General features: G+C 39.3%; 1 long non-coding RNA gene across 2 annotated transcripts; it reads left to right on the top strand.

Moving 5' to 3' along the window:
- On the top strand, positions 3,788 to 5,270 carry LOC107637810. Of its 2 annotated transcripts, XR_002360300.1 has the most exons (4): positions 3,788 to 3,861; positions 4,278 to 4,411; positions 4,653 to 4,753; positions 5,137 to 5,270. It is a non-coding gene; the product is annotated as an uncharacterized LOC107637810 (long non-coding RNA). The 2 variants fall into 2 exon arrangements; XR_001619545.2 differs by lacking the exon at positions 5,137 to 5,270 and having other exon boundaries at positions 4,653 to 4,859.

The following is a 17,496-nucleotide window of genomic DNA, read 5'->3' as shown; positions in this document are numbered from 1 at the left end:
CTGATCATGCTGCTCTCAAGTATCTAATGTCGAAACAGGATGCCAAACTTGATGTGTGGAAAATGATCCAACACAAAACTCACCGACAAGTGTACCGGGTCGCATCAAGTAATAATAACTCACGTGAGTGAGGTCGATCCCACAGGGATTGAAGGATTGAGCAATTTTAGTTTAGTGGTTGATTTAGTCAAGCGAATCAAGTATTGGTTGGGTGATTTGTGATTGCAGAAACTAAATTGCTTGAAATGTAAAGGGAGAGGGGTAGATTGCAGAAAATTAAAGAGCAAAGAAAGTAAATAAGCTGAATCTTAAAGAACAAGTAATGTAAATTGCAGAAACTTAGATTGCAAGAAATGTAAATGGATGAATCTTAAAGTGCAAGAAATGTAAATTACTTGAATTATAAAGGGAATTGGGAAGTGGATTTGCAGAAATTAAACAAGGAAAAGTAAAATTCAACAAACAGAAATGTAAAAGATGGATTCAACTAAACCGGATCTCAAATGACAATGAAAATAAGCTTGGTGTAGCAACGAAACAAGGAAATTGAAATTGAAAGATGTAGATCTCAGGACTCAAGAGACTAGGTAACCAAGTCTAGATCTCAATGCCTTCCTAGATCCAAATTGAGAATTCAATTGCAAGAAAAGTAAAGATCCAGCAGTAAAAGAAAAGAAGTGAAATCGCAAATTCTCAAAGATGCAGTAAATCAAAACAGAAAGAGATCTCAAGGTGAGATTGAGACAGAATTTCCTCAGTTCTTCAACCCAAGATTCAAGACAAGTGTAAATGAAATTGAAAACAAGAAAACTACGAGGAAGAGAATTCAATTCCCCTTCCCCAAGACTCAGAATCTCCAAATAAATTCTAACCAAAAGCTCTCCCAAAATCACTCAGCAAAACTAAAACGGAAAAAGCTCCTCAAAAACTTAAATTCTAAGCTATTTATACACTCTCTTCAAATGATCTTCAAGCCTTGAATTGGGCCTTTGCTCTTGATGGAATTGGGTTGACAAAAGCCTCTGTTGATTGCTCTTGGAGTTAGAGAGAAACCCACTTGTGAACCTGGGTGTGTTTGTTGTGGCGCCAACGTTTGCGTAAAAGCTTGAGGTCAAACGTTGGCGCAAGCTTTTGCTCCCTGGGTGTGTTTGTTGTGGCGCCAACGTTTGCCTAAAAGCTTGAGGTCAAACGTTGGCGCAAGCTTTTGCTCCCTGGGTGTGTTTGTTGTGGCGCCAACGTTTGCCTAAAAGCTTGAGGTCAAACGCTGGCGCAAGCTTTTGCTCCCTCCAAGGAGTAGTCAAGCTCCTCCTAAAGTTTGAGCTAAAGTTTGAGGCAAGCTTTGGCTCAAGCTTTTTGTTCTCTCTTGCTCTTTGCCATTCCTTCTTTCTTCAACCTTCTTCAAAGCTCTTTTCACCTATCATCAATCAATCAAAGACATCAAAGCTATGCTCAAAATCATGAGATTGTTATTCTTTCATAATATATGACAATTATAGCACAAAATCTCATGAAAATGCATCAATTTATCCATGGTTGATTGAATCAAAGGAAACATGAAATTCTACCCAATTGGCTTACTTATGGCTCAAGAAAGTGCATAAAATCAATTGAAAACAAAAGAAAAAGACTAGTGAAACTAGGCTAAGATGACTTGTCATCACAACACCAAACTTAAAGCTTGCTTGTCCCCAAGCAAGAAAGGAATTATTGAGAAGAAAGAATGAAATAGGAGAGGATGTTTATGCTAGCAGAGTATTATTGGTAGCTCATGGGGTTTTATGTAGATATGTAAATACTCACTTCTTATTGACATTTAGGCCTAGAAAGCCTCCTCCAAGCATCAAGCAACACACTGATATGACCTCTCATTATTCCTTTGTCATTGATTATTATTATTTTATTTTTTTTTATAAGCTCTAGTTCAGTGTCATGCACAAGCACACACTTAGACTAGCTTACTTATTGCAAAAAGTGATTCTACTTGTACTAGATGAACACTTTAGCAAGACATAACTCAAAGCATTTCTCAACAGCAAGAGTTAAGTATAGATACAACCTATTGGTTTGCAGTTCTTTTGTCCTTCCTTCTGTTGTGCCCCTTTTGAGTTATGATGCATAATGTCTTCAAATGGTGGTTAGTTCCCTGCACAATTCTCAAAAGTTGCTTGCTTCTCAAGCCCTTAGGTAACTGGTTAGTATGCACGAATTGACTGTGGCTTTTGGATTTAATTTGGTGTGGGAACACCAAACTTAATTCCTTGCCACTGTCTTTAATGCAACAGGTTGTACATTTATAAATTCTTTTGGCCTTGCTAAAGGTTATGGAACCAAAACTAAAAAGCAATTAAATGGTTGAACAATTTGTCTGATTGCTTGGAGCTAGCATTATGCAGGAAGTGAGAGTATGCTTTTAAATGAGATTTTGGTGGAACACCAAACTTAGAATCCACTACAAGAAAATGGAACATTTGTAACAAAATTTTTTTATCAAATTTAAAATTGTTACAAAAAAATAGCATTTTGTAATAATAATATGTGATTGTTACAAAAGAATAATGTTTTGTAACAAAATTACAAGTTGTTGCAAAACATGATAATATTTTGTAACAACCTATTTTATTTTGTTACAAATTATGTTAGTTTTTGTAACGAGACGGTGTTTTGTTACAAAATATTGTAATATTTTGTAACAAAAAAAAACAAGTTGCAAAAATTCAAAATATTTTGTAACAAATTTTATTTTTTGTTTCAAAAACTCTAATTGTTTTGTAACAAAACAACTTTTTGTTTCAAAAACTCCAATTGTTTTGTAACAAAAAATTAATTTGTCACAAAATTTAATATTGTTTGTAACAAGTTAATTATTTGTCACAAAATATAAATATATTTTATAACAATTTTTTTTCAAAATGTTAAACACTTTAAGAGTAAAAAAAATTGTGTATATATTTTTTCAAAATAATTTTATTTTAATTTTAGAGATTCAATTAGATTCTAGATTAACCCAAAATCTCCAATTTCATACACACAAAAAACCCTATTTTACCCTAAATTAAATCCTAACCTCACAGCCACTCACCATCCACCGCCCCCAAGCCCTATACACCCACATACAGAAGAAATGAAGAAAGGGAAGAGAGAAGTGGGAAGAACCGAGTGGGGAGGAGGAAAGGGAAAGCATAGAGAGCAGAGGGAGGATAGAGAGAGGGAACGTGCTACTGCCGTCATCCAGTCGCCGCGCCACGGCCGCTGTTCATGCGCCGCCGTCGTTGACAAGGGGAGAGACAGAGCTCACAATGCAGGAGGAGAAGAGAAGCCATCGTCGTGCGTTGATTCCGGTTTCGCCGCGCCATCTCGCCGTGGGGTCGCAACCACTATCGCCGTCGAAGCCGTGCGTTCGTCCCTGGTCGCGCCGCCACTGTCGTTCAAGGAGCCGCCACCTCTGTTCGTCGACACCGTTCAGGGAAGAAGGAAGAGCCGCGCGAGCGTCAGTGGAGGAGAGAGCGTCTGCTGCGTCACCACCGCGCCTGGGTGCTACTGTCGAAGCCACTCCTGCCACCGCTGCTACTAGGGTTTGTCGTCGTCAAGCCCCGCGTTGCCGCCGTTGGAGGAGTTTCGTGCGTCGCTGCCGCCATCGCCGCCGGTGTGGTCGGAGCCACCGTTGCTAGTTTGGTCGGAGCCGTTGTCGTTGGTGAGAGAGAGAGGCTAGCCTGTTGCTCTGGCTCCGTTTTGAACCGTTAAACCGCTACTGTTTTGGTAAGCCCTACCTTGTTTCTGATTCTTCCTTGTGAAATTATTCGCCATCTTCCCTACAGTAAAATTATTCGCCATCTTCCCTATTTGCACAAATTTCACAAAGATGTAAGAAGCACATCAAATGGAACTATTTATTTATATATTTTTCTGATAGATCTCTGATAAGAACATGTTTGGATTGGTCTATAGGAGGAAAGGTAAGGAGTAGATAAACTGAATTTTCACTGCTTTCACTACTTAGTTCATAATTGTTGCTGGTTGGCTGCTGGTTAGCTCCTTTAAGCTAGTTTAGCAGGTTAGGAGCAGAAATTCTAGGCTTAACTGCTACATATAAATACTGGGGTTTAGTTGGTTTTAGTTAGATAATTTTTGTTCAGTTTGGTAGTTCAGGAGAATGGAACTTTCTCCAGAGTTGGTTAGATCCAACAGTGTACTTCAATAAGGGATTGTGAAAATCCCCTATTTTCTGATGGACCCTATCAATCTCAAATGCTAATCTGTCCTAAACCTGTGATGTGCAGTGTATTGATCCTTGGCTCCATAGGAAAACATCATGCCCGGTGTGCAAGTCATCTATCACCTAATTTACTGCTGGTTTCAGATGGATAATTTCTTATTCTACTACAGAATGTTGGCTGTCCCATTTTGGTCTGAGGTACAGCAATGGATGATAATATATTCCTGTTAGTTGATAAGTAATAGAAATGCTTCCTTTTTTTAGTATGCTGTTACTATCTGGCCTGTTAGATATATAAAAAGTGAATACAAAGGGTCTAGAACTTACAAGTTGGTGTTTTGTTTCTAAACTGCTCTGAGATATGATTCATTTTGCGGTATGCATATATAGGTAACTATTCTGATTCATGGTCTTGTAAGATGTAATTGATCACTTGCAGGTCCTAATGAAGTCTGCCAAACCAGTGGCAAGTCTGAAGGCCGCAGTTTTTTCCCCATGACAGATTAGTTACAAATATACCTGGTTGATGGGGCTACACAGGTATATACTGGGATTTAGACTTAGTAAATTCGTATCACACTATTAAGGGCCGGCTTGCTTTTCTACTTTTTGGAGGCATGCTACTGTTCGCATATAATATCTTGTGATGCCTAGTGCAGTTTCATGAAACTAGTCATTACATCACATTTATGATTTATCTCGCGTTACTTGATGAACAAACCCTTTAATTTATACCACTTACTTGTGATTGATATTTACTTGATTATGTGCTCTACACATACATGTGTATCACTTGTTTTGGCATTTTGAATTGTTGAGAAGTGAATACAAACTTGCTTGTTTTGAAAATTTAGAAACTTTTTGAACTTAAGGAACTTTTGACTATGCACCTAACTTTTTGTTTTGGTTTTTCTTATTTACAGGAGTGTTGAAATGGTGACCACATGCTACTTTGAGAGCTCAAGAATATTTTGATTCATAGTGACACTAATCTATGTTACAACTTTTAATTTTTGGTTGAACTTTTATGTTAGAACTTTTATGTTTTGGTTGAACTAATGAATATACTCACTAGCTAATGTTATTTTGTTTCAAGACAATTTTAGCTAAAAGGATCTTGTTTGACTTATGTATGTTTTTGCATATTATATACATGTAAACTTGCTTATTAAAATCGTTAATATATTAGTTAATTTAAAAAATAATTTAGTAAATTATGCATGTAATTTGTAATAAAAAAAAGTTGTTACAAAATAATTAATTTGCTTTCGTAACTAAAGAAAAAAATGTTACAAAATCATGTTACATTTTGTAACAAAATTTTTTGATAGGAAAAAAATTGACTGTCACAAAAAATACCTTCAAGATCAAAATTTGTTACCACTTTTGTAACGGCTTCTGGTTTTTTGTATCAGAAAAAATTGTTACAAAATATGGTATTGAATTGTAACATTTTCATTTTTTGTTACAAAAACTTTTTGTAACGGGACTTACTGCAATGGACCCTTTTTTTGTTACAAAAAACTTTTGTTTCAAAATTTTGACGTTTTGTAACAATATTTTTTGTTACAAATGCGCCTTTTTCTTGTAGTGATCCTTCATTCTCTCCTAAATTGTTTTGGTGTGCAACACCAAACTTAACTCCTTGCAATACATACTTAATTATTCAACATTTTTATTGAAAAAGCTATGAAAAGAAAACTACCTCAGGTTGGGTTGCCTCCCAACAAGCGCTCTTTTAATGTCACTAGCTTGACATCTTGTTCTTTTGATCATGGAGGTTGAAAATCATAGTGTCTCAGCTTTTCTCCTCTTACTGTGAACTTTCTTCCGGTCTCCTCTTTGATGATCTCTAGGTGTTCAAGTGAAAGGATCCGGTTCACAGTATAGCATTCAGATGATTGTGGGGACACCTTCATTGGTTGGGTGTTTAACATTACTTTATCCCCTGGTGAAAAGCCTTCAGTGGGGATTTTCTTGTTTTTCCACCCTTTTGGCCTCTTCTTCTTCTCTTCTTTCTCAAGAGATAATTCATGCCTTGGTGGTTCTTTATCTGGAATGTTGAGGTTCTCATCTGGGGGTTTTGGATCTAGTTCCTCCTTGATTTCTTTGGTTTGTTGCAGCATCTCTACTTCTTTCAAGCATGGATGTAGAAGTCTTGGAGTTAACTCATTGAATGCCTCCTTCAAGCTTTGATCCTTGGCCTTATCCTTCATACAATCTTCTTCTTGAGTGGGCTCATGCAGGATTTTAAAAACATGGAATGCTAGGTGCTCATCATGCACTCTTAACAACAATTCTCCTTTTTCAACATCTATCAATGCTCTGCCCGTAGCCAGGAAAGGCCTCCCCAGGATGATGGGAGTGTTAGGGTCTTCATCCATATCCAGGATGACAAAATCAGCTGGGAGAAAGAATTTTCCCACTTTTACCAACATATTCTCCACAACTCCCAGTGCTTGCTTAATGGATTTGTTAGCCATTTAGAGAACTATTCGTGTGGACTTCAGCTCAGAAATTTGAAGTTTCCTCATTAGAGACAAAGGCATCAAGTTTATACCTGCACCGAGGTCACAGAATGACTTCTCAATTATTATGTTTCCTATGGTGCAAGGTATGTAAAAACTCCCAGGATCATCTTTCTTCTCTGGCAACTCTCTTTAGAGGATAGCACTACATTCCTTTGTCATCTCAACAATCCGTCCTTCCTTCAGGGATCTTTTCTTTGTGAGTACTTCTTTCATAAATTTGGCATATAATGGCATCTGTTCAAGTGCTTCTAAGAAAGGAATATTGATGCTGAGAGTCTTGAATGTATCCAGGAATTTTGAGTATTGCTTATCCTCGTTTTCTTTTTTGAACCTCTGAGGGTACGGAAGTTTGGGGACATCTGGCTTCACCCCTTCCTTCTTCTCTTGTAGCTGTGTTTCAAAGATGTCCTCATCTTTCTTTGAGCTTTTTGCATTCTTGGTCTTTCTCTCCTCTTCACTTCTCTTTTCCGTCTCTTCTTGTGGAACTTGTCTATTGTGTTCTTCCTGATTGATGGCTTCCTTCTCCCCAGTCTTCTCACTCCCCACTATGATTGCCTTGCACTCCTCCCACTTTGTAGCTTTTCCTTTGTCTCTTTCAGTGACATTGGGAAAAGTAATTGCTCTCTTCTCACCCATTTCTGAAATTTGCTTAGTCATTTGCTCCATATGCCTCTCAAGGTTTCTAATTGATGCTTCTTGGTTTTTGCTTGCCATCTCTTGATCTTTTCTTGCTGCTTCTTGATTTTTTATGAGTTTCTCCATCATCATCTCTAGACTAGAGATTCTTTGAGAGTCTGGATTTGGTTGTGGTTGTGTAAAGTGAGATGGTTGTGGCTGGAAGTTATTTGAACTATTTGTGGAGTTATTTTGTGGGTGGAATATGGATGTGGAAGGTGGATGATGGTTGTTTTGGGGTTTTTTGTATGGATTATGATTAGCGTTTTGCTGGTCGTGGTTTGAGTAAGTTGTGTTTCTTGAGTTGTTTTGGTTTGAGTTTTTCTGCCACGGTTGCTAGCTGTGGGTGTGGTTATCTCCCCATCTGAGATTTGGATGGTTCTTCCAGGATGGATTGTAGGTGTCACCATAAACTTCATTTTTGCCTGAGCCTTGGTTGTGCACATATTGAGGTTGTTCCTGCTGCTGATTTTCTTGGTTTTCTTCATTTTGCCCCCATGTGGTTGATGGTTGGCTTGTATTCACTGCTGCAACTTGCAAACTATCAATCTTTTTAGCCATCTGCTCAAATTGTTGTTGAATCTGCTGCTACATTATCTTATTTTGAGCTAGGATGGTGTCCACCCCTTCCATTTCTAACACTCCTTTCCTTAGGGATGGTTGGCGTTGTCTCTGATGGCCAAAGAGCTTTCATTGTCAGTCCTTCATAGAAATTTTGGAGTTTATCCCATTCATTAAACATCTCTGGTGGACACTTCCTGAGTAAAGCTTTATATCTCTCCCATGCCTCATAGAGAGGTTCAGCATCCATTTGTGTGAATGTTTGTACTTCGGTCTTCAATCTAATAATCCTCTGAGGCGGGTAAAAATTAGCAAGGAATTTGCTCACTAGATCTTCCCAATTGTTGATGCTATCTCTTGGAAATGACTCCAACCATTGAGTGGCTTTGTCTTTGAGGGAAAATGGAAATAGCAGCAATTTGTAACTGTTAGGATGCACACCATTGGTCTTCACTGTGTTACATATCCTCAGGAAGGTGGATATGTGCTGGTTTGGATCTTCCAAGGGGCCTCCTCCATAAGAACAGTTGTTCTGCACCAAGGTGATGAGTTGGGGCTTCAGTTCAAAGTTATTTGCATCGACATTTGGGGTAAGGATGCTACTCCCACAATGCCTTGGATTAGCAAATGTATATGAAGCCAATACTCTCCTTTGGGGCTGACCATTGTCGTTGGCCATTCCCACTTGTGGATTTGTTGGATTTTCCTCCATTTCTTGGTTCTCTTCTCAACCTCCAAAGTGTTTCAGGATCAAAAGGTGTGGATTCATCGCTTCTTCCTCCTGACATAAACACAGAACCAGGAACCAGAATTAAACACTCTATTGCTAATGTGAAGTTAGTTAACTTAAGCAAAAATTCAAACAGTTAGTATGCTTAGTAAAAAGAAAAAGAAAAAGTGCTTAATCTAGACCACCACCTCACTTAATCATTGTCAATCTATTTCAATCCCCGGCAACGGCGCCAAAAACTTGATGTGTGGAAAATGATCCAACACAAAACTCACCGACAAGTGTACCGGGTCGCATCAAGTAATAATAACTCACGTGAGTGAGGTCAATCCCACAGGGATTGAAGGATTGAGCAATTTTAGTTTAGTGGTTGATTTAGTCAAGCGAATCAAGTATTGGTTGGGTGATTTGTGATTGCAGAAACTAAATTGCTTGAAATATAAAGGGAGAGGGGTAGATTGCAGAAAATTGAAGAGCAAAGAAAGTAAATAAGCTGAATCTTAAAGAACAAGTAATGTAAATTGCAGAAACTTAGATTGCAAGAAATGTAAATGGCTGAATCTTAAAGTGCAAGAAATGAAAATTACTTGAATTATAAAGGGAATTGGGAAGTGGATTTGCAGAACTTAAACAAGGAAAAGTAAAATTCAACAAACAGAAATGTAAAAGATGGATTCAATTAAACCGGATCTCAAATGACAATGAAAATAAGCTTGGTGTAGCAACGAAACAAGGAAATTGAAATTGAAAGATCTAGATCTCAGGACTCAAGAGACTAGGTAACCAAGTCTAGATCTCAATGCCTTCCTAGATCCAAATTGAGAATTCAATTGCAAGAAAACTAAAGATCTAGCAGTAGAAAAAAAGAAGTGAAATCGCAAATTCTCAATGATGTAGTAAATCAAAACAGAAAGAGATCTCAAGGTGAGATTGAGACAGAATTTCCTCAGTTCTTCAACCCAAGATTCAAGACAAGTGTAAATGAAATTGAAAACAAGAAAACTAAGAGGAAGAGAATTCAATTCCCCTTCCCCAAGACTCAGAATCTCCAAATAAATCCTAACCAAAAGCTCTCCCAAAATCACTCAGCAAAACTAAAACGGAAAAAGCTCCTCAAAAACTTAAATTCTAAGCTATTTATACACTCTCTTCAAATGATCTTCAAGCCTTGAATTGGGCCTTTGCTCTTGATGGAATTGGGTTGACAAAAGCTTCTGTTGATTGCTCTTGGAGTTGGAGAGAAACCCACTTGTGAACCGGGCCATGAACCATTAAAGCTTGAGTCAAAGTTTGAGGCAAACTTTGACTCAAGCTTTTCATATCAACTTGCCTTCCGTGCTGTCATCCACGTTTGAGCCAAAGTTTGAGGTCAAACTTTGAGCCAAACGTGGATCCTCCCTTGCATGCCTCTTGGCCAATTGCCTAAAAGCTTGAGGCAAACGTTGGCGCAAGCTTTTGCTCCCTGGGTGTGTTTGTTGTGGCGCCAACGTTTGCCTAAAAGCTTAAGGTCAAACGTTGGCGCAAGCTTTTGCTCCCTGGGTGTGTTTGTTGTGGCGCTAACGTTTGCCTAAAAGCTTGAGGTCAAACGTTGGTGCAAGCTTTTGCTCCCTGGGTGTGTTTGTTGTGGCGCCAACGTTTGCCTAAAAGCTTGAGGTCAAACGTTGGCGCAAGCTTTTGCTCCCTCCAGGGTGTAGTCAAGCTCCTCCTAAAGTTTGAGCTAAAGTTTGAGGCAAGCTTTGGCTCAAGCTTTTTGTTCTCTCTTGCTCTTTGCCATTCCTTCTTTCTTCAACCTTCTTCAAAGCTCTTTTCACCTATCATCAATCAATCAAAGACATCAAATCTATGCTCAAAATCATGAGATTGTTATTCTTTCATAATATATGACAATTATAGCACAAAATCTCATGAAAATGCATCAATTTATCCATGGTTGATTGAATCAAAGGAAACATGAAATTCTACCCAATTGGCATACTTATGGCTCAAGAAAGTGCATAAAATCAATTGAAAACAAAAGAAAAAGACTAGTGAAACTAGGCTAAGATGACTTGTCATCACAAACCAAGGCTAATTAGATGGATATTGCTTCTACAAGAGTTTGACATTGAGATCAAGGACAGAAAGGGTAGTGAGAATCAAGTTGCTGACCATCTATCAAGGTTGCCACAAGAGACAAGTCAAGACACCTTTCAACCAGTGAATGAGAATTTCCCAGATGAGCACCTCTTACAAATTCAACAAACTCCTTGGTTTGCGGACATGGCCAACTACAAAGTTGGAAGGAGTATTCCACAAGAGTACACAAGGCAACAAGTTAAGAAGCTGCTACATGAGGCTAAGTTATTCTTGTGGGATGAGCCCTTCCTATTCAAAAGATGCCCAGATGGAATGATTAGAAGATGTGTGCCAGAGGTTGAAATGAAGGACATACTATGGCATTGTCACAATTCAAGCTATGGTGGTCATTTTGGAGCTGAAAGGACTGCTGCAAAGGTCCTCCAAAGTGGGTTCTATTGGCCTTCTATCTTCAAGGATGCCAGAGAATTTGTGAGTTATTGCAATGAATGCCAAAGAATAGGAGGCTTGACAAAGAAGAATGAGATGCCTCAGAAGTTCATTTTAGAAATGGAACTCTTTGACTTATGGGGAATAGACTTTATGGGGCCCTTCCCTCTATCTTACACATTCAAATACATCTTGGTGGCAGTGGAGTATGTGTCGAAATGGATAGAGGCAATAGCCACCACCACATGTGATGCTAATATGGCATTGTAATTTCTAAGGAGAAACATCTTCACTAGATTTGGGGTACCAAAAGGACTTATAAGCGATGGGGGAAGTCACTTCTGCAACAAACAATTGAACTCCCTCCTTCATAGATATGGAGTAACCCACAAGGTAGCCACACCCCATCACCCACAGACAAATGGACAAGCTGAACTTGCAAATAGAGAGCTAAAGAAAATTTTGGAGAAAACTGTAGGAGCAACAAGAAAGGATTTGGCAAGGAAGCTGGATGATGCACTCTAGGCATATAGGACAGCATTCAAAACCCCATAGGAAGATCTCCATTTCAGCTGGTGTATGGGAAAGCATGTCATTTACCTGTAGAGCTTGAACACAAAGATTTTTGGGCCACAAAACTTCTAAATCTTGATGCCCAAGCAGCAGGAGAGAAGAGACGGTTGCAACTCAATGAGTTAGAGGAATTCAGACTTGAAGCATATGAGAATGCCAGAATATACAAGGAAAGAGCAAAGAGGTGGCATGACAAGAAGATCTCTCCAAGGACATTTGAACCAGGCCAAAAAGTGTTGCTCTTCAACTCTAGGCTAAAAATTTTTCCTGGAAAGCTTAAATCCAAATGGACTGGTCCATACACCATCACAAGAGTTTTCCCTCATGGTTATGTGGAATTACTTGATGAAGCCTCAAAGGAGACATTCACAGTCAATGGTCATAGGGTGAAGCTCTATCTTGGTGGCCCCTGGAGCAAGGAAGAAAGTGTGCACTTGTTAACATAAGCAAGGGAGCTGCATTGTCAAGCTAAGGACAATAAACAAGTGCTTCATGGGAGGCAACCCATGCACAGGAGTCTTTTATTTTCATGCTTTAGTAATCAATAATAATAGGTTGAATCATATGCATCTAAGAGAATAAAGATTAAACTAGTACATAGTGTATGCAAGGTACTAAGTTTGGTGTGGCCAATCTTGAAGCAAATGCAAAAGTTATTTTTTACAACACTTAGTCACAAACTAAGTTTGGTGTCCACACATACACGAAATGCTAGATCATGGGGTAAACATGTAGTCGTTTCCCTTAAGCATATGAAAGCAACCATTAGATTTCAATTTTGTCTCTTTTGGCATCATAATTCCTTTGAAAATTATAGTATTCGTCCAAACATCACAAGGAATTCTAAAGTCTTTATATTCTTGATGCAGGGAAATGAAAGAAAGAAGTGATGGAGAATCTTGAAGGGGAATCACGAACACACATACAAGAAAAGAGAAGTCACATGTGCCTTGGGTTTTGTGCATTGGGAAGAACACCTTCACATGCATTAGCTAGAAGAGTTATGCTCCCCATGACTTGACCGAGCCATCAAGAATAACCTTCCATCATCAATGTTGCCATAACACTCCAACCATAATCATCAAACCTCACATTGTCCTCACTCCTATATATACCACTCTCCATCACCACACTTCATCAATTCACCTCAGCCGAAATCACGCTCACCCTTTAAGCATCCCTGCTTCACAGATTTTGGCCTTGATCTTAAGAATTGCTCAGCAAAATTCATGATGCACCATTTCCCCTAGCCTACCCGAACCACCCTACTCTTCATTCTCTTTCACAATCACTTTCAAGCTTGCATTTCTTACCTTGTGGCCATATCCATCTAAACATCCTTCATAAACATTTTTTTTATGCTTGAGGACAAGCATTCCTCTAAGTTTGGTGTTGGAAGATTTAACCCTTGCAATTGAATTTCATTGGCCTCATCATCAAGAGCTAGGAAGGAAAAGGACAAGCAACCGATAGAAGAAGGAGAACAAAACATATTTGATCGAAGAAGGTTCAAATCCAAACACAATGAGCGCGTCTTTAGTTGGATGATAGGCAAAGACGTTGTCCCAGAGTTACCTTTCAAGTTAAGAAAGGAGGAATATTCTGAGATACAAAAAATAATTAGAAAAAAGGGGATGGGAGCTTCTCTGTAATCAACCTCAAGAAGTGAGTATGGTTCTCATCCATGAGTTTTACACCAATATGATAAGAGAATTTGACGATGAAGAGCCATACAAGAGCTATGTAAGAGGGGTGACTGTTGACTTTAGTCCAAACACCATCAACAGGATGTTAAAGATCAAGCCAAAACAATTCAAACAAACTAGCTATAAGGAAAGGGTTGAAAATGAAGCAAGATGTGAGGATGTGCTAAGTGACTTGTGCAAAGTAGGCACAGACTGGGTGTTGGATTCACATGGGTTACCACTCAAACTTAGAAGAGGTGATCTCACACCTCAAGCAAAAGAATGGCATGAAATAGTGAGGAGATCACTAATTCGTATTTCAAACAACTCTGAGGTGACAGTGAACAGAGCAATAATGATCCACTGCATAATGAAAGGAGGGGAGATTAATGTGGGAGAAGTTATAGCAAATAACATCATTGACATAGCTGAAAAGGTCAAACAAGACAGTTGGCTAGGATATCCTAGTACTATTCTGCGCTTATGTGAAGAAGCTAGAGTGCCTCTCAAAGAATTTAAAGAGACTGACGTGGTGTCCATTGGAAAGCCTCTCACCAAGGAAAGATTGGAATTTGTCACCACGACCCAATTGGAGAGGCAGCCTCTAGCAAGAAGAAAGAAAAGGAAAGAAGCAAGACAAGAGGAAGAGCCCGAAGAAATGGAAGAACCAAGTGCCTTGAACATGAATCAACTCCAAGCCACTTTGGAAGGAATCTCTGGGCAATATTCACAAATTCAAAGAAGACAAGAGGAACAAGCTCAACAACAAAGGGACCTTTGGCAAGTAATGAATCAGCAAAGAGAAGTTCAAGTTCAATGGATGGGTCAGCAAAGTGAATATCAAACACACATAGTGGAACTACAACAAGAACAATATGCCAAGATGTATGAAGTCATCAACAACTCAGCTGCTGAACATGAAAGATCCATGGAGAAGGTAATACAAGAACAAGCTCAACTGAGGAAAGAGCAAGCTCAGCAAAGGGAGCTTCTTCGTAGGATGGATGGTAGACAAGACACATTTCACAGAGAATTCAATGAAAGCAGAATGTTCAAGGAGGCCAAACATAGAGACAGAATTGATTATGATATATGCACCTAAGAAAAACTCAGCTACATTTGTGGAACACTCCCAGTGCTCAACCCATAAATCCAAAAATTTAATGAAGCGCACAAGGTATTAGAAGAGCAGAAAATTGTAAGGGTGAAATTTAATCCTGAGAGGCTAAAGGAGAGGATGATAAGCTTAGGAATATGGAAAAGAGAAGAGGAGGACTCAACAACAAAACAACAAGGAGAAGTAAGAAAGAAGAAGAAAGAAGATCCAAAGGGCAAAGGAAAGCAAGGAGAATCAAGCAAAGGAAAGGGACATAAAGACTAAAGGTGGTGAAGTTCTTTTTTTTAGTGCTTTATTAAATAAAGAAGATGTATGTCTGAAAGATGGTATACCTTCTAGGTTGTTTTCTTTTATGCATTTTCATTTATGTTGCTTATTCCATGTATCACTCATATGCTTGGAATGTTTGCTTGTCTTAAGTGCTTTTACTTGCCAATGGAATAAAAGATGTAGTTTGAACAAGAACAGAGAGAAATCTAGCTTAGAAAGAATAAGGTTGTCCTGTAAAAAGTGCTAGTATATATGCTTTCATTGTGAAGGAATCAGGGCTCAAGAAATTAAAAGGAGTTAAGATGCTTGCTTATACAAGACTAGTTGGTTAAGGGTTACAAGACTGAAGAAGCTAGAAGCACAAAAATCCTTGACAATGAAAAAAAATGAAGAACAGAAAAAGAGAAATAAAGAAAACAAAGAACAAAGAATGAAAAGCTAGGCATCAATGACAAAATTTGGATATGTGTCTGTGGTGATTGATGTTAGGAGACATACTTGGACTAGTAAATCTGAGGGGTGCTTCATCCCCTGGTAACTTGAGTTAACTAACTCGGGATTATCGATTGAAAACTCACATTCAAGAGTAGCTCTATAACAGAACATTTAGCAACCCAAAGAGGTGCTGGACACCACTATCCAAATAAGATCCCAATGTTATATGCCTGTGATTGAATGTGTTAAGGAGAGAGGCTTGAGTTAGTAAATCTCTAAGAGTGCTTCAACACTTAACAACTTAAACCAACTAGTTTGGGATTGTTGATTGAAAGCTTATGCTAAAGAGCCGCCTTAAGACAAGATTTTTAGCTCAATTGAAACAAAGGAAACTTGAAAAAAAAAAGAGAAAAGAGAAGCAGAGAAAAGAATAGTTTAAGGATTATGTGCTAAGGTATAGAAAAAGAGTCTAGAAAAGTTAACCAACCTAGTATTGAAGCAAGCATTTTAACTAGAGAATTTGGATTAGCCTTGATCAGTTGCACTAAACAAGTGACTACACAAATAAGGATGACACGTTTCATGAAAGTAATGTCTCTCTGTTAAGACATTCAATTCTTGCATCTTAAATTCTTTTGTCAATTTCTTCTATCTTTTGCTTGAGGACAAGCAATATTTTAAGTTTGGTGTTGTGATGCATTCGCATATTTGCTATATTAGCTAGGTAGTTTAGTTAGTTCTAGCTTAGTTTCCTTCATTATCATTAAAATAAATAAGCATTTGTGTGAGTTTTCTCTCCATGCATTCATGAACCAAGAACTAGGTGAAATTTAGCATAATCCATGCAAATGACTCAAGAAGTTTACAAATGAATTAGTATGAATGAATCTCTTGAAATTTATTGCATAAGATGGCAAGACTTTGAGGAAGTTTCTTTGGTTAATGATAGGTGATTGAGTAGCAAGGTCAAGCCAGCAAGAATTGGAGCAAGAAGGCTTGGAGATACATCAAGCTTGGCAAGGAAGCAGAGGATCGCACATTGCCAACTTGGGCTACCACTGGCGTGTTTGATGATAACGCTAGCAGCCCTGGAGAGTGATCCTAGAAGAGTTTGCACGTTGCCAACTTGCACTACTACTTGAGTGCTTGGCAATAACGTCAAGAGGCCAGACTTGGCAAGAGGGGAGAGGGCTCGAGCACGTTCCCACGCCACCAACAAGGGCGTGTTTGGTGACAACGCCAGCAGCAAGAAGGCTTGGATAGGAATGATGTGGAGCACGTTGCCAACGCCAAGTTCTGAAGGCGTGTTCCTTGGCAACGCACCAAGCAACCTTGGAGGGCAACTTCTAACCTCGAGCACGCTGCCAGCCAAGAGATGAAGGGGCGTGTTTGATGGCAACGCAGGCAAGCAACGCAGCAAGAAAGATTGCCCAGGAAAGGGAAAAGCACGTTGCCAACGCCAGTCTATATGGGCGTGTTTGATGGAAACGCAGCAACAAGATTTTGGGCCAACTAAGAGCTCGAGCACGTTGCCAACGCCAGCTTCTATTGGCATGTTTCAAGGCAACGCTGGGCACTCACTTAAGGAAACCCTAGCTTCCACTCAAGCACGTTGCCAACGCCAGCTTCCATTGGCGTGTTTCAAGGCAACGCTGGGCACTCACTCAAGGCAACCCTGGCTTCCACTCGAGCACATTTCCAGTGCCAGCTTCCATTGGCGTGTTTCAAGGCAACGCTTAGCTAGAAGACTTGGTCCAGGAAGGGGCACGTTGCCAACGCTAAGTTCTATGGGCGTTTTTCAAGGCAACATAGCAAGCGAAGTTCGACACCATAAGGAAGAATCGAGCACGTTGTTGACATTGGGTGAGCAAAGGCGTGTTTGAGACTAACGCCAGCAAACAACGCCAAGCAAGAAAGCCTGACCATGCAAGAAGCTAGCGTTGCCAATGCTGGCAACATGGGCGTGCTTGCTAGCAACGCCAAACAAGCAAGGCAAGAAAATCTTGAAGAGTTGGAAGGTATCCCTGGAAGGAAAGATCACAAGCATCAAGCACGTTGCCAATGTCCTAGCAAGGAGGTGTGTTCATTAACAACACCAAGGGGCCAAGAATTTGGGCCAAGGAAGGGCACTAGCACGTTGCCAACTTGGAATGAACTGGCGTGTTTGATAAAAACGCCCACAACTAAGGCAACTTGACCTT

The sequence above is a fragment of the Arachis ipaensis genome, chromosome B04 (assembly GCF_000816755.2).
Source record: "Arachis ipaensis cultivar K30076 chromosome B04, Araip1.1, whole genome shotgun sequence".
NCBI classification, from domain to species: domain Eukaryota; kingdom Viridiplantae; phylum Streptophyta; class Magnoliopsida; order Fabales; family Fabaceae; genus Arachis; species Arachis ipaensis.
Note: the sequence above shows the minus strand (reverse complement) of the source record. Positions and strands in the feature narration are given on the sequence as shown.